Source organism: Lissotriton helveticus, chromosome 11 (assembly GCF_964261635.1).
Source record: "Lissotriton helveticus chromosome 11, aLisHel1.1, whole genome shotgun sequence".
In the NCBI taxonomy this organism is placed as follows: domain Eukaryota; kingdom Metazoa; phylum Chordata; class Amphibia; order Caudata; family Salamandridae; genus Lissotriton; species Lissotriton helveticus.
Genome location: NC_136072.1, coordinates 1,037,667,715 through 1,037,693,772, shown reverse-complemented (window position 1 = coordinate 1,037,693,772; position 26,058 = coordinate 1,037,667,715). Strand labels below are relative to the sequence as shown.

Below are 26,058 nucleotides of genomic sequence, written 5' to 3'. Positions count from 1 at the left end.
GTGCATGCCTTAATTATAGGCAAGTCATTTCAAATATTTTTCTCTAAAAGCAAAGCTCTTATTTCCACCGTTTACGAAGTTTTCACCAAATCCATATAACTATTATGTGTATGTTAAATGTTGTAAAGTTGGGTGAGGCAAAGTTGGGAAAGTGTTCTGGGAGGGGTTCTCTGAAAATGCCCAGGTTTTAAAATTTGTACCCAAAAAAAATCTTGTTAAGCTTGACAGATTAACAAATATATATCATAAAGTTAAACTAATGGTCACTAAACTCTGCACTAGGAACGCAACAATATACTGAGGGTTCGCACGTGCATGTGACGCTCAACAGGCCCCTCCAGCTTATGGGGGCCCTCTCTATGGATACCACGATGAACAGAAATGTCTTTGAGGACGTGGCACGATGAAGACGGGTAATGCTTAGCTGCAGCGCCTCACTCACACCACTTTGGAATTTGTGACCCATGAGATTGTATGAGCGAACCTGTGCCAATTGTTTAAATGGACAGTGCAAAGTGAGCTCTAAATCTGCACTCAAATTGGGCACGTTGAGTATAGAAGTGAGAGACAGCTTGACTGAGGAGTCCGGTTCGAATCCCGGCAGCGCAGAGCAACCTGTGTTTCTCAGCAAATTGCTTAATCGCGGAGTATACAAGAGAAAGAAGCTTGACTGAGGAGCCAGGTTTGAATCCCAGCTGCGCAGAGCAACCATTGATTCTCAGCAAATTGCTCTCGTGATTCATCATGCCTATGCTGCAAGAACAGAGCGTTACCAGACTATGGGTACTTGGATCAATCATGTTACTAGCTGAAGGAGCAGGGCGGGGTAAATAATAATGAGCCATTCACATTGAGCAGCACAGGAGAGGGAGGAGTCCCAAAAGGAGTCGCAGATGGTAAATAGCACCGGGTAATGGCCTTACTCCGTCTTTTAGTTTTACTGCCATGAGTTTTGCCCGTTCTCTTTCAATGCTCCCCATCCCCCTCCCTTGTAAGACTCAACTTTAGACTACACGTCTCACGTGTCTTCGCGGTACAACGCTGGAGTGCCATGCGTGTGCTGCCTGAGTATAGTGCGTGGCCCGTACCAGGAGAACAAAGGGTAGGGAGAGGAAGGTCAGTGGGCAGGGGGTCAGAGGGGAAAGCCATAAGACCGGCAAAGAGACTCCCGGGGGGGGGGGCAGAGGAAACGTTGGGACTAAGTAGGAGACGAGAGCTGAGAAGACAGTGACTAAGAAGGGAGGAAAAAGGCAAGGAAAAAAACGGGATTCAGTATTCATTAGATGGGCAAAGACACTCACAACAAGGCACTGACAGCTTTAGGAGTGCTTAGGGACGGACTGTAAGTGGACTGACAGAGTAGGGGCAGGAAGCGACAAGGCGGGATTGTGGATGGTAAAGAAAACCTGAAAAGACTGCGAGAAATAAACAGACTATCACTGTATGTTGAGCACTGTTGCGACACAGAAGGCTGCAGTGACTGAATCGGAGACATGAAGACCAAAGAGAGTGGATGCACACGTGAGCATGAAAGAGACCAACACCTGCAAGGGAGTTGGACAAATTAAAGAAGCGTAGAAGAGGGACTGGCTGAAAGGTGGCATGAGGGAGTGCTGTAGTGCAATAGGTGAGCTATTAAAAAAAGACATAGCTAAATATTTTTTTACGCTGGAAATTGAAGAGACTTTTATAAGAGGCAGTTAGAAATAGAAAATGTCCTTTAAGCATCTCGGACACGAGACGCGCTCTGTGGTGGGGAGGGAAAAAGCGAGGAATTTGTATTTGTATTTCGCATTTGTAGAGCACATTATCACGTCAGGTCTCTAAGCGCACTAAGGAATGCAGTGTAGCAGCAAAAGTGAAGAGTTTGGCTTTATAACCTATGCTTAGAAGCAGACCCAGCCACCCTCTCCCTTCAAAGGGATGCACCAGTGTCCTCTGCCCAGTTAATGGTGCATTGTAACTTCTCCAGATAGCCCCTTTCATGTTCCCCGCTCTGGTTTCCTTCAGATCTCGGAGGTGCCGCAGACGAAGTAAACTGTAAAACGAGGCTCAATAAGATAAAAATGATTCTGCGGTTGATGCTTGGCTAAGCCGCAGCACCACAAACTGAAATTGCTTTTATTGTGAGATATTTTGGGATACACCTACCTGCGGGCTTTATGTCCGCAGCCCGGATTAGAACGGAAGCCAGGCAACTTGTTTTGGGACGGGGGCGGGGCCGCAAACAGGAAGCGGACTGGAGCCTAACCCACGCTCCTGTAGTCAGCCGGAAGATTTGCCTGTGAACTAGCGGAGCTCCCGTGGTCGTGGAGAGCCCCGCCTGTTGTCAAGACTGACCCGCAGGCTGCCGAGGGAGACAGGGACACACGAAAAGACCCCGGTAAGCATGGGGGGAGGGGGTGCGCGCGCGTATGTGTATGTGCGTGTGTCTGTCTGCGTGTGTCTGTCTGCGTGTGTCTGTCTGTCTATGTGTGCGCGCGCCTGTATGTGTGTGCATGCAGAGGGGTGGGGGCTGGCTGGCTGTGTCTGTGTGTGTGTGTGCCATTAATGCATGCGAGCGGAGCGAAGCGAAAGCAGGGGCTGGGAGTTCGTCTGCGCAAGCACGGCTCAGACGCGCGCTCCCGCGGTCAAACCTGAGACTGCAAAAGCGCGCGTCTGAGTCGTGTCCCACATTCCCAAAAACGGATCACAATAGTTGTCGAAGCACACTGCAATCAATGCTTACGCATTGAATGCAGGTCGTGCTTCGACCTAAAAATCCAGTCAAGCAAGTTCTTGAACATATATAAATAGGCTTTGTTGCCAGGCATGACTCGTGCGAGTGTTCTCTCTCACCCTTACAAACTCATATATCCATTCTGCTTCTCCCCGGCTCAACACAGCTTGCATTTCGACAAGCTCCCGCCCACTACAGCCCATTATATTGCACACTTCCGTGCAAGAAACAAATGACCTGATTTGTAACCATCGAATACCTACCACCCTCTGCAAGCTCGGCTCCTCTTACTTGACTCCTACTTACTACACCACTTCAAACTGTTATATGTAATTGTGAGCTGGGTACAGCAGCATGCAGGTGAACGTGTACAATGCACCCTCATGGTTCATTTTATGGCATTTGGAAATGTAAACATCCACATGTGAAAAATAAAAAAAAATGAGATATTTGTGAATTCCTAATCCACAACTTCAGAATTCCTACATTGTGTACATTTCTTGGCTTGGCTGGTGGTGTTGACAAAGGCAAGTGTCAGGGAAGTTAAACGGCCTCCTTGTGAATGGAGTACGACAAAGATTGTTTGTGATTCGGAGATTGGCTGTACATCTCACAGTGAGTAGGCACAAGCACAGCCCTTAGTACTCATGAAAACGAGCACATTTTTTCGAGCTATAAAAGTAAAATTAATTAAAAACTCCAGTAAACTTTTTTCTGAGGGAGGCGGGATATTGGTCCTTTCCTCTGTGTGTAGTGGTTGTGCAGCAAGCATAGGAACTTTCTCAACTGCTCACCATTCATTTGGACTGAACTGCTGTTCACTCCATCCATGGTTCACTTCTTGCTCCCAGGTGAGTGGCTGCCACTTGTCTCCGGACTCTCTCTGGCATTGACCGGTCCAGCTCCTGGACAGGGAGTAGCCAGCGAGGGGTCTGCATCTTCAGGATTCCAGCCTGTGAGGACTGAGGCAAAGGCTTGTTGCACATTCGGATGTGTTAATATTTCCTGGGATGCATTAGGACAAAGAAGTCCGCTCAGTATTTTTTAAAGGTATTTATACAAAGCAAGCCCAGCTACCTGGAAAATGAAGAGCTTTTCAGGTAACAAGAATGTACACTAAAACCAGAGTTACAACAAAGTGACATCACAGGAAGGGCGTAGGGCATCATTCTCAGGTCTTTGTTTGGAGCTGGTCTTGTTCTAAAAAAAGCGCCCAGATCACAACTTTAAGCGCTTCTTCAATACTCTGAGTATTATCAAGAGCAGATCTTTGAATGGCTCTGTAGGACTAAGTATTATTAGGTGTCAAGAACAAGGAACAAGGGAACCCTACTCACAAGGAGCCTAGGGTGTGAAAGTATTTAACCATAGAACAGTGGCTCCTGTGGACTAATACGAACTTCTTTATAATAATAAGAACTGCACAGTGGCAATATTAAGCGTTGAGATTGATGTCTAACAGAGAGCAGCTGAACATACCTGACAGAGGCGTAACAAGAAGAAATATCTTTATTTCTTCTCGTTAATTGCTTTTTACACGTGCTGCATTCAGCAGCTCGAATAGAAAGAAGAATTTGCTTCTGAGGATTGTTTTATTTTGTGCCTTCCTGCACAAAAACAACCCGGCCCGTAACACAGACACCCTTACACTATGGTGCATGGATACCTGCTTTGGCACGAGGCAGCACACAGTGTGCCAGTGCATGCAGAGAGCAGAAATGCTCTATATATTTGTAAATATGGGGCTCTATATATTTGTAAATATGGGGCTTTTCTGCCCTCTCTCTTTCAACAACGCAGCTCAGTAAGTTGGTTTTCTGCGTTGTATGAAATAGTGGTAAATCTGCCCCTTTGTGTTTACTAAATCACACAAAGTAGCTCTGCATTGCTTAGAAAATCCAAGTTAAGGACTAGCATCGCCTTGTGATGACTTGCATCACATAAGGACAATGAAAGTCGTGGGTAAATCTCCCCCTAAGGGTTTTTAGAGCAGGGCTGCATATGATCAAGACCTGAGCTGTTAATGCCACTATGGGGCCAATTAGCATGTCGGGCGGATCGCCACCGCCCGTATGGCGGTGGCGAGCCGCCCCACATTTGTGCCCGCCCACATGCCAATTCCCCCACCATATTACTATGGCGGGTGGGACCCCGGCGGACGGAAAGACAGTCCGCCGGTTTTCCTGCCGGTCGGCAATCCGCCCGATTGCCTACAGGGCGGAAAAGCTGTTAATATGGTGGCGGTGTCTGGTAGACACCGCCATCCATATTAGTATGTGGAGACATGCAAGGTTCAAATGCGGGATGTGCAGGACCACCGCACCCTTAGCGGGCGGTCCCGTTTCCCAGGGGTATTCTGGGCGGACAAAGACGCCCGCCATACTAATGACCTCCTATGTACTGTGCCTGTAGAACTTAACCACGTAAGAAGAAATAGCACATCATATGCTGCCCTCTACTGGTTTCTTTTGTCAATTTATTAGCATTCAAATGGCCTTTTATTGGCAAATGTGATCTCTATAAATAACCATAACCAATCATACCATATCTCACTCTATCAAATTGGACTACTGAGATATTATTTGGAAGCACCACCCACTATCTGGCTGGAGGAGGGAGGGGTTTGTTCACTCAAATGCAACACTTTAGTGAGCTGAGGCACTGGCTAGCACCTCAACCTTGAAACCTGTTCCAGCTCCACTGTTATACAACTGCTTTTACAGTTCATTCAATCAGGGTGGAGGGGACTGTAAAAACAGTCGGACTGGGGCAAGCCCAGTCACGACAGCTGACCTGCTTGATCCACCTGTCCACCTCTGATTCAGCATTTTTAAATGCAGCCCATGACCACCAGCTTCCTTCTCAATATTTTAATGGAAAACATAATAATATATGAGTTAGGGTGTCATAAAACGTATTGCTTATTCTTAAACTTTTGTTATTACTATAGTGACTGAAAGCAAGACACAGTTGAAAAACTGGACGCGGAAATGAGAATAATTAATGATTCAAAGAAGAAATAATAACTTAGCTCATCTTAAAAGGACTTCAAAAACTAAATAAATATAAAAAAATAACAAAACCAAGTTAGTATAAAATAAAGCCTATAATAAACAAAAACTTAAAATCTGAGTGTCATAAGAAAATCAAATCTAAGCAACCGTGTTACTCTTCAGGAGACACAAATTTAGCAATACGTCTCTTGTCTGTTTCTATGACATGCTTACTTGTGCCTGTTTCCTTAAACCTTTGAGTTAACACACTATGCACTACATAAAATACGCAATCCTATGGGTAAGAAATTGAGGACTTTCAATATTTTAAAAAACGTTTTTTCTTCCATTCAAGTATTTGTCTAAGTAATGTCTCTCCTCCTGTAGGGACGCTTTGTAAATTATGCCTGTTTGTGAAACCTGCACACACTTTCTGCACCACAAAACATTGGTCATTCTGAAGAACCTTAAATGTTCAAATATCTGTTTAAAAATCAATGCAAAATGTTTCTGAATTTCATGTCAAGACCTGAGTAGGCTAGCATTATGCATTAATCTTTTATTGTTTCTCCATTTGCAGCCATTTAAAGCAACCTTTCACCATACTCCAAATTCTAGAATAATAAAATGCCATTCCTTATAAATATCCAGCACAACAGCCATCTTTCTCTATTAATTGCTGCTCTGTGTCATTTAAGGGCCTATATATTTTCTATCAAATGTATAGTAATGTTTAATTTGGTATGTTTCATGCATTTTGTTGTCTTTTATCTGTAATGTTTTATTACAGGTTATTCATCGCAATTTACAAGAGATATTTTCCTGAAATTACAATTATTATTTTATTCCCTTTTTTGGCTGTGGGATATTTATAAGATATATTTTTTTAGGGGGGTCTTTTCTCATTATGGTGTTTTTTGTTGGTTCTCTGCACCTGGTATCCATTGCGAAAATGCACGTTTCAATATACGCTCAAGCAGACTGCAGCACGCGGTATCTGTAATGCTTACAGTTTCGCGGTAGAGGTTGCGCAATCATTCATTGCGGGAAAGGCTTTATTCTGCAAGCTTTGATCTGACTTGTCTTTTGTCACCTCTCATTGGGTGCATCACGGGGTACATGCAAGGCCGGACTGGCCAGCCGGCCAAACGGGCAATTCCCCGGGAGGCTGGGCCCCAGGACGTCGGTATCGACACTTGGAGGCCAGGTTCAGCCTCTAGGAATGGTGGTGCTCATTACCGATCCCGGCCGCAACTTGCTTTTATTCTATCGCACATTAGGACATCTGCCCACACGGGCTGAATTTTTCATTTTTGCCAGCAGAATTTTTCATTTTTGCCAGGGGTGTTTTAAATTTCCAGTCCGGCCCTGGGTGCATGAACGATGATATCATTGTGCAGTTTGGGCTGCCATTTTGGTTCTGGCAATGCTTTGTTTTGTGTTTGAAGAGTGCAAAAGCCATTTGGTGAAGTGGCTTGCATGGTGTGGATTAGCTAATGTTGTTTTTTTTGTGAAAGACAGCACGGAACAGACATTTATGAAATCGGACGGTTATGGGTGTTGAGGCATGTTGTACTATATAAAAAAAAGAACAATAAAAAATAAAACTAATTTTGAAGGAAAGGTGATGTGTGAGAAGAAGGAGATGTCTAGGTCGATGGTTCAGGAGGCAACTTTAAAGAATATGGTCCAAAAAGGAGGTGAGAGCTTCTGTTAAGGAAGCCATGGAGTTAGTGGAGTACGAAAGGAAGAGAAAGGAACTTTCAGATATGGATGAGAAGTTTTGGGCAATGGATGAGGATGAGGCAATGTATAGTAAGAAAAGGAAAGGAGTGGTAAGAAAAAGACAAAGAAGGGACATATTAATAAGGTGCTTGAGGGGGATATTTCCCCTTTGCAGAGATGTGGTCTAAGTACCACGAATACTGAAGGTTTTCGTGGTACTTAGACCGTGACTTAGACTTAGATGGTGTCCCTCACGGCACAAAGAGATTCAGGCTAGACTTGATGATGGAAATTCTTTTAATCAAGATAGTTCTAGTTTAGACAAGACATATTTTGTCTTTGATTGCTGGTATCTGGACAGTGATAAGAGGGAGGAAGATACAGTGAAATAAAGGAATTGTGAAAGATCCTCTGAGTGAGGAGAAGTTTAGTCCATCTATGATTTGACTTCCAAGAAGATTGGTGACCTTTGGCTCATGTTTCAGAGTTTATTAAACTATGGATTTGCAGACCTTTAGAAAAAGAGGCCAGAGTTGTGACCAGGACTGAGTGCCCTCGTCCTGTTATTGATAATAACACTTGTTCTACTCCTGACCAAGATCCTGATCTAATAAGCTTTATTGTTAAATTGGGTAGAGATCCTACAAGGGTCTTGAGAGGGCTTTTAAGGAATGTCAGGATAGACTTTGGGATGTCATTGGTCCTTTAGACAGGATTTCTGACATTGTGGAGGATGCAAAGTCTAAAGAAGTAACTGTTGATTGGTTTGATCCAGAGAGCAGTGTGTTTCCTAAGAAACACAAATGCTGCTTTAGTGGCTGAGAGAAGGAAGGCAGTTTGTATGCACATTATCCACAAGTTAGGGGATTTTGCACAAAAAAAGAGCCTTATGAGGATCAATCAACAAATCAATCAATCAACAAATTTGTAAAGCGCGCTACTCACCCGTAAGGGTCTCAAGGCGCTGGGGGGGGGGAGGGGTCGCTACTGCTCGAACAGCCAGGTCTTGAGTTGTTTCCTGAAGGTGAGATGGTCCAGGGTCAGTCGAAGGTGAGTGGGGAGGGAGTTCCATGTCTTGGATGCCAGGTAGGAGAAGGATCTTCCTCCGATGGTGGATTTGCGAATGTGTGGGACGGTGGCGAGGGCGAGGCTGGCGGAGCGGAGATGGTGGGTGGGTGTGTAGAAGGTGAGGCGGCTGTTGAGGTAACTCGGGCCCGTGTCGTGGAGAGCCTTTTGTGCGTGGGTGAGGAGTCTGAACGTGATCCTCTTGTTGACGGGGAGCCAGTGCAGGTCTCTCAGATGGGCGGAGATGTGGTTGTGGTGAGGGATGTCCAGGATGAGTCGTGCTGCGGCGTTCTGAATGCGCTGGAGTCTTTTCTGGAGTTTGGCTGTGGTTCCAGCGTAGAGGGTGTTCCCGTAGTCCAGGCGGCTGGTGACGAGGGCATGGGTGACCGACTTCCTGGTTTCGGTGGGGATCCATCGGAAGATCTTTCGGAGCATGCACAGGGTGTTGAAGGATCCAAAAGAACTTCCCTTTAGAGAGAGGTTGGTTAAAGGAGTTGGTAAAAATGTTGCAGCTTTTACAATTTTAGATAAAGCTCAGCCTTCTCTGAGGAGAGTGTTTGAAGGGTGTGTTTTTTTGTCAAAAATATGTTTATTCAGTTTTAAACCATAAGAAGAAGATGCGACAGTTCTGCACATTGTCCCACGCAGGGGATAGCGTTGCTTCCGCCCACATGCACCCGTTACGCTAGGAGAGTAGTCTTATCCAGACCCCCAATAGATAGAATAACACTACTACAGACACAGTGTCTGACATGGGTGGGGACACCAGATGATCTGTGTGGTTAGCGGGGGGTCAAGAACAGTCCGACAAAAGCAAAGAAGGGTGTGTTTTTGAGAGGGCCGGAGCAAAGGGACAATTCTCTGGCCAAGGTTTCAGCAAGTTCCATTATTAGGCCCAAAAATGTGGGTCTTTCAGATGTTTCCAGCGTGCCACTGGTTTGGTAGGGGACGCCAATCAAGAAGGAGGGCTTAGCAGTTGCAAGATAACCAAGGTAAGTATGAAAAGTCTTGTGGTTCTTTCAAAGGAAAGGTAGGGGGTTGCTAAAAGGTTTTGTGGAAAGGTATAGTGGCAGATTTATAAGAAACTGATGCATCTCTGCGTTTTAGCAGAGATGCGTTAGTTTCCTTGCGACGTGCAAACAACCCTTGCGCCACCATGGATGTGTTGCATTTACAATGTGGCGCACCTTGGCGCAAGGATTGACAGATGCATCACGCATCAGTTGACGCAAAGGCAATGCATTGCTGGAGTCGTGTTGCAAGCACGATGCAACTCCAGCAAAGCTCAGGAAGGCCAATACCCATTTTCCTGCGTCATTCCTTATGCCTGCTTCAAGCAGGAGTAAGGTTTTGACACAGTGGTGTCGTAGAAGTGGCAGTGTAAAATCTTGTAGATTTCACTGCATCACTTTTATTAGACTTTCGTCCGTGGGAATGCCCACCCTGCATACATTATACCTGGCGCATGTATAATGTGACGCAGGGCTTTACAACGCAACGCATTTCCCTAGATGCATCACGATGTAATTGTGTTGCAACGTGGCACATTGTTTATGTGGCCGCTGCGTCACAAAAGTGACACAAGGGCTTTGTAAATCTGCCCCGTAGTCTTTAACAAGGGACAAATGAGTCTTGGATGTGGTACTTAGCTATGTATTAGAGCTCACAGAGAAACCCTGTTCAAAGTATAGAACCATTGGGGATGGTATTTGCAGAAGAGCAGTGAAAATTGGTGGAATTGGAGGTTCAATAGATGTTGAAAAAAGGTGCTATAGAAAAGGTGTCAGAGGAACAGTTAACTTTTGTGAGTGTGATTTCTTTTGGTGAAGAAAAAGGCCAAATAGCAGTGCCCTGTAACAAATGCAAGAAATCTAAATTGGTTTCTTATAGATAGACATTTCAAGATGAAGACTGTCCATCTTTTAAGAAGTATATTACAGATGAACGATTGGTTAGTAAAGCTGGATCTGATGGATGCTTACTTTACAATCCTTATGTCAAAGGTCAGTCGCAGATATCTCCAGTTCAGGTGGTTAGGATACCTTTATCAGTTTGCATGTCTTCCCTTTGGCCTTGGTTCAGGTCCCTAGTGCTTTACAGAGGTTTTGATGCCGGTGGCTGCATTTCTCAGAGACAGAGAGACTCGTTTGACAATGTATTTGGATAATTTTTTGATTATGTCTCAAAATGAAGAGGAACTGAAGGTTCAATTACGGTTGGTGATGGATCTGTTAGGCTCTTCGGGGTTCATTATCAACATGGAGAAGTCTGTGTCAATTCCTTCTCAGGTATTAGAGTTTTCTGGATGGAAGAGAAGGTCCCCTTCGTTACAGGGCTTTACAGATATTGAAGGCAGGCAGTTTAAGAAGGGAAATGTGCTATGGGAATCAGATTGCTCCATCTTTTCGAGGCGCAGGAGGCGTTACATTGGTGGCTGGACAATTTGGATGCCTGGAATGGCAGAGCTATGTTCAGTATTTGTCCAGATTTTTGGAGATTGATGTAATACTTTATGGATGGGGAGTTTAAATCATCAGGAGACAGGTGACAGAAGGTCTTTGGAGGAGAGTTTGGAACACAAACAGTTTGGTAACGAGGGCAGGTCTCTTTGCATTGAAGAGTTTTGGAAGTATTTTAAGGAATTTGAATGTTTTATTGAAAATGAACAACATTCAGGCAGAACGTTATGTCAACCAGTTGGATGGCAGCAAGTGCAAGAATCTAACGCAACTGGTGAAGGAGATTTTGAGTTTTTGTCTGGAACACAAGATAGGTTTGCAGGCACAGTATATAAGGTTGAGCAATGGACTTCAAGATAGTTTAGGGACTATAATGTAAGCATGGGCGCAAAATCCGTTCCGCTCGCGGATTTTTCGGATTTTCGGTAAATCCGCAATCCGCGAACTCTCGCGGATGTGGCGAAAATCCGCAAATCCGCGCGCAGCGGATTTTTTGCTTGTGTTCGCACTGCTCGCGAGTCGCGGCGCGGGCAGCAACAATCTCGCACTCGCGAAATTACAAAAATTACAATTGGGGAGGGGTGAAGGAAGTGACCCAGTCTCCAACTTCCTCTTCCTGTCCAGCAAGCTCCTCCCATTGCTTAGTCCATTTCCTGGCCACTTTGAATTCGATCTTGACTGGGAAGGATTACTTTTTGTGGATGCTGCTGGAGATTTGGCTTTGAGGCCTTTTGGATTACTTTTTGATTAGAAATTTGATTTACAAGTAAGTTGATAAGTTGATGTTGTTTGTTTGTGGTGATTTTTGTGTGTGTTTTTCGACTTTTTGGGGTGGGTTTGGGGGCTGGCTATGTGTGGGAGGCCATTTTGAGGCATGGTCCTGCAGGTCCTGGCCATGTGGATGGGGTCAATCGGCCATTTTGAAGTCAGGCAGTGTGTTTTGTGCCCTATGCCCACCCAGTCTGCTCTGATTGCTTTCATTATGCCCAGGGGGCCTCGAACTCCCGCGGATTACCCGAAAATCGGATTTAAAAAAAAAAAATTGCCTGTGTTCGCACTGCTCGCGTCCCACGCAGCAACAATCTCGCACTCGCGAAATTGTAAAAATTACAATTCTGCACATGAATTGAAAACTACCAGGCTTAGTTATGGGTGCATGCATGATACAACTGTTTTCTTTAATTTTAACATTATTCTGGCATTGGATTTTTGTGATTTTTGTGTGTTTTACGACTTTTTGGGGTGGTGTTGGGGGCTTGCTATGTGTGTGAGGGCCAGTTTATTGCCTGGTCCCGTGTGGGTGGGGGTCTAGGGGCCATTTTTAAGCCAGTTTGTGTGCTTTGTGCCATAGGCCTGCACCCAGTGTGCTGTGATTTTATCATGCCCAGGGGGCCCAGAATCCGTCTGTTCGCGGATTTTGCTGGTTATTCGCCACGTTCGCGTCGTGAAGCAACAATCTCGCACTCGCGAAATTGCAAAAATTGCAATTTCGCACCAGAAAACCACCAGCAGGCAGCATAAACCTTCTGAAACTTGATGGATGGCATTGGATTGTGGTGATTTGATTGGTGTTGTGTTTTTTGACTTTTTGGAGTAGGGGTTGGGGGCTGGCTATGTTGGTGGGGGCCATTTTGAGGCATGGTCCTGGCCATGTGGATGGGGGTCAAGCGGCCATTTTGAAGGCAGGCAGTGAGCTTTGTGCCATAGGCCTGCACCCATTTTGCCTTGCTTTCACCCATTGTGCCCAGGGGGAGTCAGTGGTACATGAAACTATAACCCTCTGTGTGTGTGCTATCTTGGATCAATGTTAAATTCCTGTTTCCCAAAAATTTAGCAATTCTTAATTTTGAAATTTCCATATTGTGTGGTGTGCACGTGTGTATTCATAAATGCCTACTTGCAAACTATTTATTGAAGCGCTACATGTGCAACATATATTTACGGATGTTCCTCTGTCTTCGTTTGCTTTTAGGTGCACAAAGTCAATAACTCCGCATCATCGTTGAGCATCAGTGCCAGGAAGAAGTCCTGCTGCGGCCTGCTGTTCCGACATCTGAAGAAGATGGCTCCAAAAAGAGGTGCCCGTAGCTCCTCTTGCAAGAAAGATGTCTCTACTAAGGAGAAGAAGAAGCAAGTGGCACCACTTACCAAGGAGACTGGTGGCTCGACCACTAAGTTTTTGTGGAAAAAACAAAAGTCCACCATGAGTGCTGCACAGGTAGCCTGTTTAGTGGTTGAATCACCAACGACCAGTGTTGTTGGCTCATCGCAAGAAAGTAGCAGCACACCATCAGCACAGGTTGTAACTCATCTCACAAGTACTATTCAACAACCAAAGCCGCAACAACAACTGCATGGGCTACTAGTACAAGCACAAGTACATGCGCAAGGAGCTATCCGAGAAGGAGCTGTCCGAGAAGGAGCTGTCCGAGAAGGAGCTGTCCAAGAAGGAGCTGTCCAAGAAGGAGAAGGTCGAGAAGGAGCTGGTCGAGAAGGAGAAGGTCGAGAAGGAGCTGGTCGAGAAGGAGAAGGTCGAGAAGGTCGAGAAGGAGAAGGTCGAGAAAGAGAAGGCCAAGAAGGAGCAGGCCGAGAAGGAGAAGGCCGAGAAGGAGAAGGCCGAGAAGGAGAAGGCCGAGAAGGAGAGGTCCATGGAGAGTTGCAAGTAGAGGTCAGTGAAGAGGCCCATGTAGCGGCGCATGGAGCGGTGCAAGTGCCCACAATGGTTCTTCTTCCAGGAGTAGGGGCACAGGAGGAAATTGACTTTGGAGCCGGGGTATCATGTCAGGAAGACGAAGGCACTCCTCCTGATGATTCATATTCTCCCAGCTCCCCAGCAAGGAAAAGATCAAGGAGTGTGTGTAGAAGTTCCTCTTCAAGCCCCGCTCCATCAGATGATCTGGATCTAGATTGGCAACCATCTCCGACGTCTGAGAGGGAGGCACACCACTCGCTGCGAAAGGTATCAAAAGTTAAAAGGAAGGGCCCCGGAAAGCTCATACTTATGGATCCGAACGCCGGACTTGATGAAGTGGTTCATTCTGATGTTGATGAACAGGATGACAGCAATGACCTAGTCATCACACACGTCATTCCAGCCACACCGGCCATGCAGCAGACAGACATTTATACCCTATCCCGACGTCATGCTGAGCGTGACCCTGGCGACATGGCACTGGTAGCACCACCAACGCAGTCAAGTAGTACAACAAGTTCAACAAAACCTACAGCTCCCATATTTTCTCCCCAGAGGGGGACTCCATCCAGCTCGACTCCCTCAAGTAGGGTTGCTGCAATAATTGCACAACCCAGTAGATGTCTGCATGGCTCATCCACCCCTGCTTCATCTGGCATTGGCAGTATCATCTCGTGCGGCAAAACCAGAAGTTTCCAGTCCCCAGTTTGGAACTTTTTTAGTGTCCATGCAAAGTATGATAACATAGCCGTTTGTTGCATTTGTAAGACTAGAGTTAGCCGTGGTAAGACTGGTACCAACTATGGAACCGGAGGCCAGATAGGTCATCTTCAAAGAAGGCACGCTGTCATATGGTTTGCGCACCTAGCAAACATCAAGGGAAAGCAATCCCAAAGGGCAAGTGGCCAAAATATACCCATACTAGGTGTTTCATCTGAAGATGACGGGGAGGTAGAAGAAGCGTCAGACATTTGTCCGGTTGCACCCAGTACCCCTGGCAGCATCACACCCTCCGGAACACATAGGAGGCACACTGAGAGTCTGGGAGACACACCAATGCGGAAAATGTCAACACTGAGCACAAGTGGGTCGAAGAAGGCATCAGCATCATCCAGTAAATTTGTCCAGCGCACCATTTCAACCATGTTCTCCTCAGATGCGCAATTTCAACGCAACCACCCAATTGTACGCCTGTATAACACTAAGCTGGCTAAAATGCTAGCGGTGGACCTTCTCCCTTTTTCGTTTGTCGAAAATGTGGGTTTTCTTGAACTCGTGGCAACACTGGCCCCTAAATGGAAGGTTCCTAGCCAGTTCTATTTTGCCAGGGTTGCTGTTCCAGCATTACATAAAGAGGTGCTTGAGTTGGTTGGGGCAGCTTTGCAGAAGAGTGCTGTTCACACTATACACCTGACAACAGACATGTGGACCAGTTGCCAAGCCCTTGATTACATGTGCATCACTGCACACTGGGTCTCTTTTTCAGGGGTTGCAAAACAGATAAATGCAGGTGGTGACTTGGCCGAGATTTTTAAGGGTGCTCGTAAACATGCAACATTAGCCATGTTTGGCATGGAGAAAAGTCATACTGCAGCCAACATTTTGGATGACTTTAACAAAAAGGTCTCGCAATGGCTGCCCCCAAGAAATTGCAAGGTTGGTTATTTTTCTACTGATAATGGCAGCAATGTAGTTAAGGCCATGGAGAACGGTTACTATTTCAGAGTGCCGTGTTTGGCGCACTGTATGAACCTTGTCGTGCAAAAGTTCTTGAAAAAAGAACTTGCAGTCGACAAAATACTGACCATCTGCAGAAGAATATGCACACATTTCAACCATTCTTTTAAGGCCCGGAAGGAGCTGAGGCGCCAGCAAAATGTACGTAGAATGCCAGTGAAAGCACTTATCCAGGAGGTGGCAACACGTTGGAACTCAACCTTCTACATGCTTGAGCGTCTGCATGAGCTGTTTCCAGTAGTCAATGAGTATTTCTACAACCTGGGTGGTGATACGACAGAAATGATGCTAGCGGTGGAGCAATGGCAGCTAGTTAAAAGCCTGACAGACATGCTTCGTCCTTTTGAAGTCTTCACGCGTGACGTCAGCAGGGAGGACTGTTCTTTGAGCAAAGCTATCCCATTGTTGCTGAAGCTCGAGCACCAAGTCAAGGTGGTGTCTTCAGAATTAAAAGATGCTGGAAAGAATGAAGCATATGAGTTGGCGCAGAGATTATTACAACGCCTAGTTAGCAATAAACGGCTTGTAAATATCAAGAAACAACAGCACTACATTTGTGCTACTATTCTGGATCCACGTTACAAAAAGCCATTGTTTGGCAAAGTAATAATTCCTTTTGAAACATCAGATGTTACAGAGTACAAAGGTTGGCTAGTTCAGTCAGCCATTCGTTTTGAAAGAGAGCGGAAGGAAACTGTAGAAGACAGTACTACTAGTGAATCAGCAGGCCATCAGGCGTCCCAAAAAAACACTTCTGCATCTGTGCCTGTGGCAGAAGTGAGTGACTTTTCCTCTGAGCCGTTAACCACACCAGCAACCGTATCATCTGCACCAGGCCCAGGCGATATGTCTGAAGCGGATTGGCTAAGTGAGCTAGGGTTTCCTTGTCCCAGAAAGGACACAGAAGTGCAAAGTACAGGAATCCGGGAGGACATTCTTTCAATGGTGCAGGCCTATCTGGATGACTCAACAGCGGTCAATATTACTGAGGACCCATTGGCGTATTGGCATGGGAAAAGAAACATATGGCGAGAGCTCCCCAACCTGGCTATCAATTACTTGTCTTGCCCACTCGCAAGCGTGTCTTCAGAACGTGTTTTTAGTTCTGCTGGTGGCATTGTGACTTGCAAAAGGTCCCGCCTCTTGCCCGCAAATGTGGAGCGGCTCACCATGATAAAGATGAACCAGCACTTCATACCACCAGATTACAAAGTACGAGAATGCACGCAGGAAGAAGAGGACACCGACCTACCTGAGGAAAGTTCTCCTCAGTTACCAGAAGTACTACCGACTCAATTTGCAGAGTTTGAGGACGAGCTCTGCTTCCCTGACAGCGAGTTCTGAAAATGAATCAATGATTCATTAACTTTAACATTAGTCCTTATTCACTTTTATTCCTGTGTGTCTGTCTTTCTTTTTTTAGCAAGTGCTTCATCACATTCACAACAAAACTGTAATCAACCAATCAAACAACAAGCCCATCAGCAGAACTGTCTTGATTTTGATGCCGCAGCATTCCTCAGGTTCACAACAGTTAGTTGACAAGAACTCAGTCCTGGTCGTCTATCCTCCTCCTCCAGACTCACCCTATCCATTTCCCGTAATGCTGATGCCTGGAATCTGCACAATGAAGAAACTTACGTTGACGAGTCCCCTAAAGAGGGACTGTCTGGAAGTAGTGAGTCCTCATTTAAATACATTTTGCTAAGTGTGACTTTTTTGCGTTTGGGTTTACGGGTCTTGGCTGGGCCATTGCTGGCAAGGTCTATTAAGGGATGAAATTTGTTAGGCATTTACTTTGGAAAACATTTGGCCTATTACACGTGAACGTTTAGGCGTTATTATTGCTCGCTTGCCTGTCTTAGGGGTGCTGTCTGTGGGGCTTCTAGGATTTTGGGGTCTGTGAGCACCGCTGCCATATTTCTAATGTTGATTGCTTTTGTTTTGCAGAAAATCCACGCCGGGAAACTCCAGTTGGGGCCCTGCTGCAGAACGCTTTAGGACACTGTGAATTCCAAGTGGAGCCAGCCCTCAAACACAAATTACAGGTAAGATAAGCGTTTGGATGGGAGGTAGTATAATGGAGTATTAGGAGAGGCGAGAGAGTGACAGTGGTACTAGTAGTAAAGTCCTAGGACTCTTCAATTAACAAACTCTGTGACAGGCATTTACTTTGGAAAACATTTGGCCAATTACACGTGAACCAACACGATGACAGTGTTCAGTAAAACGAACTTACTGCAAAACCACCACCCACCAGGCTCAAAAGTAGTAAAAAAAAAGATATGCTCAGATAAAGTTTGAAAAAGTATATTTTTATATCCCTAACAAAATAATCTCCCACAAGACCCTCCCTAACCCCAACAAATAAATAGTCCATCAAAAGTCCCCAAAAAACCCAACTCCCAATTCCCACCCCCCAAAAGTCACTAAAAAAAGGGCAAGGGACACTCTAGGGATGCATGGTGTTGTTAACTTTGGCCTCCAGGGCATCATGCCTTAGGGCCAGGGCATCGTATTGCTCCCGGAGGGTGGCGTGATCTAAACGGAGGCCCTCCACCAAATTTTGGTACTCTTTCCATTTCCGGACCTCCGCCTCCAGGTCCGACACTCTGCGGATTGCTCGGCGCAAGCGAGCCTTTACAGTACTGTGAGGTGCAGCCTTTGCTGCTCGGCGGTGGCGTCTGCCAGCACGGCTCCGTTTGGCTGGAGCACTGCGCTGACCGGCAGAACCTGGGGTCACTGAGGAGGATGCAGATGTTATATTGGAAGTACTGGACTGCGTGTCGTCCCCCTCCAGTTCCACCAGCCGCCGATATTGGGCAACAGTTGCATCCAGCCTCCGTTGCCGGGCCAGTACAGCCAGCATACTCCTTGTTGGTTTTGTTTTAGTATGACCAACTATATGAAGAAAGAAAGACATGATCTGTAACCAATGCTCTTTAAGAATATGATTAACACAAAATGATTCAGCAGGAAGTTTTGTCACAGTACAACTAGCAACTAGCCAGCGCAGTACAAAAGAAACTATTCAGGCCAATATCATGGGCGTCCGCAGGGATGGGCAAGAGAGGGCGCGATTGCCCCCCCCTGGATCGCAGGTCCATCCAGTGCTGGCCCAGTGACAAATTACAATATGGTAATTACAGCAGGCTGGGACCGACAGACAGATAGAGGCAGAGACAGAGAGAGAAGAAGACAGAAGGAGAGAGAGAGAGCCAGAGGGTGACAGAGGGAGGATGAGGGAGGGAGACAGAGAGAGAGGGAGGGGGAGAGAGAAAGAAAGATGTGTGTAATGTGTATGCCAGGTCTGGTGGCTCAGTGGACGAAGGCATCCGCTGCAGGGGCATGATTTCAATTTCATGGTCATATTTATTTTTGTTGCTCTAGATACACCCCCCTCCCCCACCGACCCTGCCCCCTTCGGTGCGGCCCTTGGCCACAAACCACACTATCAATCATGTCAGGAGTAGGACTCAGGAGATGGTGATGATGTTGCACCCCCCCCTGGAAACATTTCATAGTATGTTCGTAGTTCATCCAGTGACCGTCTACTCTCTGTAGATACACATCATATGCTATCTAAGAGTCAGATAGTACCATGATCCAGCTTACCTGTACCCGCCACCACCACTGTCTCCTTCCTCACAGTCTGTACTTCTTGGTCCGACTCCTCTTGCGCCGCCTCCTCCCCAGAGTGGTCCTCGGACTCGGAGTCGATCACTATTACCACATCCGAGCTGGCCCCGCCACCAGATGTTCCACCTACAAAGTAGATTTAAGAATGTTAGATTACACCACTCACTAGTAGTTGGTCTAAGTATGAATGAAGAATGTGAAAACAACAGAAAAAGTAATTGACTGTCTACTCTAGTCTAAAGTAAAAATGTCCCTCCTTCCAGGGAAGGCTGTTGTCTTGCTGCATTTTTTTGACATAATTGATGAATGCTTGCTTAATTTTAACACACACCATTTTTCTCTGAACAGACAGAAACTGGACTTCTAAGGACAAGAGCAACATCAACTTCAAACCAGGTGAAAGCTCGGCTCGACCACAAGAAATGTGTTCCATTACTCATCAACTCAGCACCAAGCACTTTTCCATTTCCAACTAACTTTATTTTAATATATGTGTTTACTTAAACTTTTAATAAAGCTTTTAAACTTGAATAGACTCTGTGGTTTTTGGTCCTCCAGACTAGAGTGACTGAGCGAAAGGTTTTGCAATTTTTGCAAGGAGGAGTCCGTGCCGCTGACACTACCAGGTTTATACGGTGTGCCAAACACGCCACTCTGAAATATTATTACTCTGGTCTTTGGTGTCCATAGTTCGGTTTGTGGAGAATTGTCCCTGCAACAGTAGTATTATTGATTTTGCTCCTATCTAAACACTATTTCGAAAAAATTAAATTAGGAACGCTTGGACAACAATAGGTCCTCTATATTTAAATGAAAACTTACTGGGGCTAGCAAAGGAGCACTCGCCGCCCTGGCCTGCATCCTCCTCCTTTGGAGCCACTGCATCCGCTTTTTCTGTCCGCTTGCCCCTGGGCGGACCTGACGTACAACATGAAAGAATGAACAGAAAACATTGATGATTGCTGCTTGTCGATGTCCTTGTCAACCAAATCAAACATTTAGAAAGAACAAGAACCAACTATTTCAGTCAAAAAGAGGGCTACAAAGGAAGGACTGCACCTGAGCCTCTACTCTAGGGGCAGATTTACAAGCCCCTTGCAGCTCTTTTGCTCCGTTCTTGCGTCACTTTTGTGACGCAGCGCCACAACAAGAGAGGCGCCATGGTGTGGTGTATATTAACAACGTGACGCATATGGGAGATGCATCCCATTCTAAAGCCCTGCGCCATAAGGGAGCGTTCCAGCGCAAGGGAGGGCGTTCCTGCGCAGGAACGCATGCTAAAAGTGGCTATGGGGAATATATAAAATTTCAATCAGTCATTTAGGACAATGATGCGTCACTGAAATCCTGCGCCTGCATGAAGCAGACTTACGGCTTGACGCAGCATTGCTGGAGCTGCGCCATCGTTGCAACGCAACTCCATCAATGAGCCGCCTTTACGGCACCGATGCGTAACGCTTCGGTGACGTTTTGGGACCATGGTGTGCCGCATTGTAAATACGGCGCACCATGGGTGGTGCTGGCGTGCCGCACACTTTGCAGGGATGCGCAGGTAATTGCTAATCTGACACTTAGGGGCATACTTACGAGTTCTGAGCTGGACACCTCCAGATGTGCACCAGAACAAATGCGTAACGCAAAACTAACCTTGCGTCACGGCAGATGCGCCGCAATTACAATGCGGCAAACCCTGGCGCAAGGGTAGGCAGATGCGTGACGCATCTCGTGACGAAAGAGGGGCGCATCTCTAGAGTCGCGTCGCGGGCGCGATGCAACTATAGCAATGCTCAGGGCTGCCCAATACTCAACATACCGCATCAGTCCTTACGCCTGCTTCAAGCAAGCAGGCATAAAGAATTGACGTAGCAGCGTCGCGGAAGTGCCTGCGTTAAATCTTGTAGATTTCACGCAGGCACTTTTGCGAGGCGCACAGCTGCCTGACCGCCACCCCCCACCCCCCCCTTGCGTGGGAACGCACCCATTGTGGCGCAGGCCCAGGCCTTAACGTGGCGCATCTCCTTAGATGCATCTCGTTGTACATGACTCGCAGGGATGCGCCACGTTTACGTCGCTGTGCGTCAGGTAAGGCAGCGTAAACGTGGCGCAAGGGGCTTGTAAATCTGCCCCTTTGTGTCTAGCATTACGCAGTTCTGTAAAGTACACTCATACATTACTCAGCCCAATTAAATGAACACAAAATAGAAAACAAATAAGCAGTGGCACCGCCACAGAGAAGGAGAACAGTGCACCTGAAATGCACAGAAGATTTTGAAATATTAATTTACCTTTCCTATCAATGTAATCAGCAGCATTATTGCTCTTTGTAAAAAAGTTAAAACAAACATTTGCAATATAACACAGTCACACAGAGCAGGAGAAAAAACAGAGTAGTGAGTGATGAAAAAATTGCTACTACTACTCAACAAGCCCGGGGACCTCCACTCCCAGCAGGTCTAGCAGGTCGCGCTCCCGGTCCAGGATATCGGTCCAGCGGTGGGTCACTTGATTGTAGGTGCGCTGGACCCCCGTGATGTCAAAAAGGGCCCGGCACACCTGCCCCCACCGCTTCCGTTGCTCCTGGCTGTTGGTATAACCAGCAGCGATCCTGCCGCCTGCCGCGATGGTCCTGGGGAGACGGCGCTGCACATAAAAAACGAGTGAGCCCACCTCCTCAGGGCTGAAGATCTCCCTGGGCACCACCATTTCCGCCCTCAAACGGCCACACGGGAGCCGGGCACGGGCTGCGGTGCCCGTCTTGGGCAGCTTGACAGCTGTCTTCACCATGTTCTGGGCAGGTGAAAAAGACAAAATGAAAAAGAATAAGAGTAGGGAAGAAGGAAATAAAAGTTTAAAAAAGTAGTTGAAAAGTAAACAAAAGTAGCCTAAAACACAAAAATATAGATCTAGAAAACTAGAGGGATAGAAAAAAAGTTAAATAGATCAAAAAAATATTAAAACAAGCAAAGGATGGCAGAGATATACAGAGGATAGAAACACCATGCCCAGACACATAGGAATGAATGAAAAACAAGATGGCGGCCCGAACACGTGCGTGTAAGTAAGTTCGCACGCGATTTCTCTCGCGAACTCGTGCGAACTTGCATTCGCAAGGCGCTCATTGCGCGAGATTACACATAGCGGGCGGAAACGGAAATACGTCACGCAAACAAAATGGCGGTGCCCATTTCGCACGACGCCGCGCCTCGCGAATAGGGCGAAATTACCGAAAAACGAGTTTTGCAAAAGCAAAACCAACGAGCAGGTGCAAAAGTTCGAGCTCATCATTTGTAACCGTTTCCCTGTAGTGCTTCCTGAAGGGGCCCTCCAGAATCCGGTTGCCTACTTGCAACTATTGTGTGACCCTGCTCTGACAGACACAGAATAGTTACAAGTATGCCATTGCATCCTGTTATTGCAACAAAAAGGAAAGGGAGCAGACAAGCAGGTGCCAGCCTTCATTAATGTCAGTTGGGGCAGGGCAGGTGTTGTTGTTTGCAAAACTTAAAGCACTTAGCAGGTGTGCTTGGCTTTGCCACAATAATGTACACTCACTGGTCAATCAGAGGGTGCTGTGATGACACCGAGGGTGGCATGGGTGTGCCAGCCAGAGGGTGGCATGGGTGAACCAGAGTGCCAGTGTTGACAGAGGATGGCAGTGCTTTGCTTTGCCCCAATAATGTACACTGGTGAACCAGAGGGTGCTGTGATGACACAGAGGGTGACATGGGTGAGCCAGAGGGTGGCATGGGTGACCAAAGAGAGTGCCAGTGGTGACAAAGGGTGGCAGTGATGAAGAAAGCCTTGCAAACAGGCTGGGCACGTAGAAACAACAAGTTCGCAAAACTGGCGACCCGACAAGTAAGTTCGCAATTTGCGAAATTGTACAAAACCCTCGCGAACTTGCAGAAACCCGTGCGAACACACACCCCCAAAAAAAATACGCAAATCCGCGAGAATTCGTGGATTTTGCGTATTGTCGCAATCCGCAAATACGCAAATCCGCAAATTCGCGGATTGCGAATCCGCAAAATCCGCCCATGCTTACTATAATGATTGGAAGCTGAATGTTCAGATTTTTCTGTGAATACAGGAGATTTAGGTTCCTTTAGAAGTAGATTTGTTTGCGTAGAGGCTGACATTCCATTTACATTGGTATTTCAGCTGTAGGTCGGATCCACTAGCGGATGTGGTGGATACCTTTTAACATAATTGGAGGAATCTTCAGGGGTACGCATTTCCCCCTTTTGGGATGATTCAGAGAGTGTTGTTGATGGTGAGAAGACAGAAGATTATTATTATTATTTTTTTTATTGATTTTTTATCCCATTTTATGCAAGGAAAGCAGAGCAGAAAACAGCAGATGTTACATGAGAAGATAACATAATACAGTGCAAAAAGAAGAAAATTCATGCAAATGACAGAAAAAAAAAAGAGTGGCCAAACATTTTCCCTTACATCCAGTCGGTAACAGGGGCCCAGATCTTCATGCCAGTAGACCTCTTTTTCCGAAGACAGAAGATTTGATAGTTTTAATCACTCCCTTTTAACCTCAGCTTCCAGGGTTGTAGGAGTTAGTGGTGGAGGAACCATTTTTAATTAAAGTTTAAAAACATATGCTGTTGGATCTGGAATAAGAGGTTCATCCTTTGGTAATAGAACGAGTATTGCATTTTTTTCTTTGGAAGATTACAGGAGAAGAGATCAGTTTGCATGCTTGTTGGACAAGGCTTGGGAGTTGCTCAAGGATTCATGAGTCCCAGGAACTAGGAAGTGGTATGTTGGAGCATGGAAGAGCTGGGTTCTAAAGTGCCTGGAGAGGAATTTGGATCCAGTGGAGACACCTCCCATAGACTTACCTCATTTTTTGACTTGCCTGAAAATGGTTTAGTTATAAGACCATTAATAGTTATAGGTCAGCTGTGGTGGCTGGTCATATACCTGTTGAAACTTTTTCTATAGGAAGTGATATTTTAGTTTGTAGGATCATGATAGGTATTAAGTTGTGCATGTCACCCAGATCGAGGTATAGTCAATTGTGGGATGTGAATTTAATTTGGAGAGTTAGCCTTCTATTAGTAATTGTCCTTACAACAGTTATCCTGTAGGTTAGCAGCTATATTATGCTTGATTTCTTTTCGAAGAGTTTCTGACATAATGGCATAGAAGGTGAGTAATCGGTTTTGATAACCTAGATGGGTTTTTTTGTCAGGTTTTACAAAAAACTAAGACTATGACATTTTCTATTTTAATCCTCTGTTTGATGAAGTTATGTGGGTATCTAAAAGAGCATGAACTTAGAATGAATGAATTCCGGAGGGATAGAGTGACTCAGTTGTGTTACATGAGGGCTTATAATCCCGTAAATTCTGCAAATATTGCATGCTGGGTCAGAATGCTTATGCTTGAAGCAGGTGTTTGTCTGGCAAAATATGGGACACATTCAGTGAAGGTACCATGGCAAGTAAAGATTTTTCTTCTGGGGATGAATGGAAGAAATTTTGACAGCTGCCGATTGGTTTAATGCTTGTGTTTTTGCAAGGTTTTATCTGAAACCTTTGGACCATGTGTCTTCTGTAGCTATTTACAGTTGGAAACTGGAAATTTGGCAAGATCTGAATGCTGATTTTTAGGAAGGGTTTGAAATCTTGTTTGTTCTAACACGTGTAAGGGTTGGCATACTTTTAGGTCCTCAGCACCAGGACACCACTTATAGGGGTATGGGTGCACTTTCGAAATGTAATTCATTCATTCATTTATCGGGCGTCAGGAAATTACATTTAACGTGTGTGAAGAAATGTGAACATTTGCAAAACAGACAGCACCCAGTTCACAAAAAACAAGCACATCTTCATTCTTGAGTACATATTTACCAAATTTAGCAATTGACAAAACGTTTCTGAAGCATACCTGCAATACTGTTCCAGTCACAAGTTTCCTGGTTTATTTGGGAAAACTTTTGAAAACGACCCTAGCCGCCTGTACATTGGGATTTCTGTCAGCGTAATTGTATATGTTGTAACCTTTCACCTGCTGAAATACCATCGCTGCTGCACGAAGGCACACCTCATGGGCTAAAAGGCCTTTTCCTGTATATGCAACCAAATTATGGGGCATTTCCTTCTCACCACTTTATGCATTTCCTTAAATCGCTGACCACATCCAGGGTGGAAATAGGTCAGAGAAGAGTTTGAGGATGCTCGCAAATTCTTATTTTTGTAGGTGTTCCCACACTTTCCCTGGAAACCATGCTCTCGAACACACACTGTACGCAACTTAAGTGATATATACATACACATAATATTACTCCTTCGAGAGGTGATTTTTCAGATGGGCGTAACACAGGCCCCCGCAGCCCCCGCGTTGCGGGGGGGCTGTAATGTGCGAGGGCTGGGCCTTGCACGTGGTGGCTGAGTACTAAATAACTGGACGCTGAGGCTGATTAGTTGCAGGTGCCGGAAAGACCCCGAGCGGTCTTCCGCCTCTTTATTTTATACCCCGGGACGAGCCCGCCCAGAGGGTGAGTGAATGCGTGTGGGTTGTTGATACATTGTAGAGAAGAGGCCGGGTGGCTCTCTACATCCCTCCTTTCATTTAGTTCGACATCAACCAATCACCAGCTAGAGTGAGGTCCAGGCAAAGTCTCGGAGTCTCTTGGTCCTGGATTAGGCCTCAGGTGGTATCAGTTGCTGCGGTATACCGGAGAGCTGGCAACCCCAGCCGGGGTTGTGTTGACACTCCTCGCCGGAGACGGGGATCTGATCCCAGGGCCTGGAGGCTCGTTGTGGTGGTTGTCCATTTCGTTGGATCCACGCGGACTCAGCGGAGGGGCGAGAGCCCCCGCTCTCCTTCCTTCATCATCTTGGATCTCTGTCTCAGTGGGTGAGGCTTCAATGATCTTTTCGGGAGGGCCAGCCGGCTCTCTCACTCTTTTGAAGCAGGAGATGTTCCGGGTGACTGTCTGGCGGCCTCGGCGCGCTGTCACCATGGTCCCTTGTACCTTTTCCACACTCCACCTCTCTGGTTCATAAG

The 26,058-nt window shown here is 46.1% G+C and overlaps 1 long non-coding RNA gene across 1 annotated transcript; it reads left to right on the top strand.

Moving 5' to 3' along the window:
• The first annotated feature begins 16,762 nt into the window (after positions 1–16,762).
• On the top strand, positions 16,763–19,495 carry LOC144791450 (uncharacterized). The gene is made up of 3 exons (XR_013602396.1): positions 16,763–17,068; positions 17,341–17,438; positions 19,378–19,495. It is a non-coding gene; the product is annotated as an uncharacterized LOC144791450 (long non-coding RNA).
• The last annotated feature ends 6,563 nt before the right edge of the window (positions 19,496–26,058 follow it).